General features: G+C 63.6%; 1 pseudogene; it reads right to left on the reverse strand.

The window, feature by feature from the left end:
- Window positions 1-3,456: 3,456 nt before the first annotated feature.
- LOC142872660 (uncharacterized) lies at window positions 3,457-3,565 on the reverse strand (annotated as a pseudogene).

The raw sequence follows: 3,565 nt of genomic DNA on the forward strand, positions 1-3,565 counted from the left end.
GGCGGAGGGCGCCCCTGCCCCGCTCAAGAAGCGGAGCCTCTCTGCGCTTCCCCGCCGCCTCCTCCCGCCCCAGGCCCCGCGCCGGCGCTGACCCGCGCCGGGCCGGGCCTGTTGAGTTCGCCGGCCGGGTCCGGCGGGCTCCCAGGGACGGGGGTGACAGGCGGGGCGGGCAGGGAGCGGCGGGCCGGGGTTGGGGGCTGTCTCTCTATACACACACACTCACACTCAGTCTCTCACTCACACTCACACAAGATGCGCCTCCACGGCTGGACCCGCCAAGGTGGAGACCTTCCAGCCCCCCTCCTCTCCTCGCCTGGCCTCCTTCACCTCCCCGCCCCCACCCCCAGCGCCGCTGACTGCGCACGGGCGGGCGGGGCGCTCGCCCTTTGACCCCAGCCAGGGGCCGCCCTCCCCCACAACCCCTTTCAGCTGCTCCCCCCACCCTGTGGCCGGGCGGCCGCCTGTTCCCCCGGGCCAGGGCTGGGGCACAGCGCACGGGGGAGGGGAGCGAGTGTATGGGGCGTCTCTCTCTCTCTCTCGGGATGTGTCCCATGGGTGGGGTGGGGTGGCGTGGTTTGTGGGGCGCTGAAGAAATCAGTCCCCTCCATCTCCTACCTCTGGAAAACCCCCGAGCCATTGGAGAACTGCCGGCACCGCTTCGTGGGGGCCGGGACCCTCCTCTGTGTCCTCCTGTGGCCCAGTCCAAGGGGCCTGGGCCTGGCCGGGGCTGCATTGGACCCCGACCACCCTGGCGTGTGGACTCGCTAACAATCGGCGATTAGATATTGGATTCCAGCGTCATTGAGGTCATTTCACTAATGAGTGCACCGGAAAGAGTTTCCTAATCCATCTGTGAGGGTGGCAACTGAAAGAGAATTTGAAAGCTGACAGAATAGGCGAGGAAAGGCATAGGAGATTTCCACACCCAGTAGGGAAGCCTTTCCCGAAATGGAAGAAAGAAAGGAGCAAACAGAGACACACCGGTAGCCCGCCCGGATCAGAGTCTGCCCCTGAGAGAAAGCACCCTGACCAGGTTCACCCGTGGGTGGGTGGCGAGCTAGCGGCATTCAGAAGAGCGAGGCCCGCAGTCTGTGCAGAAGACACCTGCACTCGGGTGTGTGTGGCGGCACAATTCCCAAGCAGCTCCAGATGTTAAACCAAGGAGAAGCCAGGGAGTTCCCAACGCCCCAGGTGTCCTCAGCCCACGACTGGCTGCTGTGGGAATGCGAAGCCCGGCTCCTTGTCTCAGAGCGGGGCAACCAGGAGGTGTGATGTCCACCCCGGGGTTCCTAGGAGGATCAGGCTGAAGCTGGGACTTGGCCTGAAAGTGTCCCCTCGCATGGCCACCCCCTTCCCCTTCCTGCTCCTCTACTCCTGGTGCCCCTCCATCCAGGGGCCAGACCTTAAAGAGTCACCCGCAAGAGAATCCTGGTCCCAAAGGAGCCTTCTGGGGGACCCGTGCTGAGAGAGGTTGTGGGCATGGCCCGCTGGGGCTCTGCCCGACCCAGGGCTGAGAGATGCAACCTCCCAGCTCTGGGTCCCTGCAGGAAGTGTTGGCAAGCACAGGGCCAGTCCTCCAAAGGCCCAGGTGCAGGGAGCCCAGGCCAAGCAGCCCGTGGAAGAAGCCACATGCTGTGCCACCCCGGGGAACACGACTGCAGGCCACGGCCCTTCCCGCCTCCTCCTCCTCCTCCTCCTCCTCCTCCTCCTCCTCCTCCTCCCACCCTGCCCCCGCCCCCGCCCCCACATGGCGCAGGGCCCAGAGACACCTCAGACACTTGCTACCCAAAGTGCAAAGGGCATCAGTTGCTCCTCCAAACCCCCCCCCAGCCCAGCAGACCGCGTTGTCCAGCCAGCCCCCGGGCCTCCCTGGGGTGCCCAGCACAAAAGTGCAGACACCCACCGGACCCTCAATCTCAGTTTTCGGATGTTTTTGCCACTCTAAGGACCCGCAGGCCAGCTGGGCCTTCTGGCAGGACAGAGAGCCCCGGAATCCGACGTGGAGAGCTGGGTGTACGTCCCCATGAGGAGCCGGTCCCCACCTCCGCGGCTCCCCCCTTGCGGGGAGTGGCAGCCGCGGGGCCTCAGAGAAGACACCAGGCTGGGCCCCCGCGGCACAGCGGGAGCACGTCCCCCGCAGGCCACTTAGCGAGGGCGGCAGGCGGACGGTTGGGTTGCGCGAGACGCTGCGGCCACCCTGCTACCGGGTTCCTGGGAGGGCGTCCTGGAAGCAGCGTCCACACCAAGCCCTTGGAAGGCCCAGGCGACGGAGGAGCCCCGTCAGGCAGGGGCCGAGGACGGTGACAGGTGACAGGTGACAGGCCGGGCGGGAAGGAGTCAGTCAGGCAGGGGCCGAGGAGGAGACGGGCTGGGTAAGGGTTAGGGTTAGAGTCAGGGCACAAGTCACAATCGCAAAGACCTGGAAGTGACCCGAGTGCCCATCGACCCACGAGTGCGTCAATAAAATGTGGCGCGTGGACACCACGGAGTGCTATTCGGCTGTGAGGAACAGCGGTGAGAGGGCACCTCTCGTGGTTCTCCTGGCCAGAGCTGGAACCCGTTCCAGTAAGCCAGGTATCCCAAGAATGGACACACGAGCACCACGTGCTCGCGCTCACCGGCAAATGGGTACGAACCGATGGACACCTAAGTGGACACAGAGGAATCACCTTCATCGGGTGGGTGTCGGGCGGGCGTGGGGAGGGGATGGGCATACACATCCCTTAGGAACGGGGTGGGTGCGCACCCACTGGGGGATGGGCGCACTTGAAGCTCTGACCCGAGGGGGGAGGCGGGGAGAGGGCGATGTACCCGACCTTAACATTGGTGCCCCCACAATACGCTGGAACAACATGAGAGGTAAATGAATAAGAACACAGGGGGTAGGGGGGCACGGGCAACACATGTCACCTTAATACTTGGACTCCCATCATCTGCTTGAAAAGAGAGAGAAAAGAAAATGCAATACTAGAGATAAGAGACACTTTTTAAAAATAATGAATCCGAAGAGAAAAGTCAAAGGAGGCCTGTGGAGCAGGTCTGGGTGTGACTCCGGATCCCCCAACATCAGGTGCCACCACCAAAGATTCCTGCGTGTAGCCCATAGAACCCCAAAAGCAACGGGACGAGTTCTGGTCACATACTCCCTCAAAATGACATCCTGGCCTTCTTCTGCAACTCCCTCCCCTCTCAGACTCTCAAGGTTTCCTCCAGCGTGTCGGTTCCCACAGAGCAGACCTTTGGTCTGAGACCTGACAGTCCAGAAGCCACGCATGCTGCCGCGTGGCGGCGGTGTCGCGGCTCGGGACAAGAGGAGGCCCCACAGTGCGGGCTGGGGCGCCAGGCACCGCGGCGGGCGCTGAGGGTGGGGGTCACCCCCACCCGGGGCCGCCCCCGCACTCCCAGAAACGCGACAGAACCAGAGGCAAAAAAAAAAAAAAAAGAAGAAGAAGAAGAAGCCTACGGCACCCGGTATTCCCCGGCGGTCTCCCATCCAAGTTCTAACCAGGCCCGACCCTGCTTAGCTTCCGAGATCGGGCGCGTTCGGGGTGGTGTGGCCGTGGAC

This window comes from Microcebus murinus, chromosome 8, assembly GCF_040939455.1.
Source record: "Microcebus murinus isolate Inina chromosome 8, M.murinus_Inina_mat1.0, whole genome shotgun sequence".
In the NCBI taxonomy this organism is placed as follows: Eukaryota; Metazoa; Chordata; class Mammalia; order Primates; family Cheirogaleidae; genus Microcebus; species Microcebus murinus.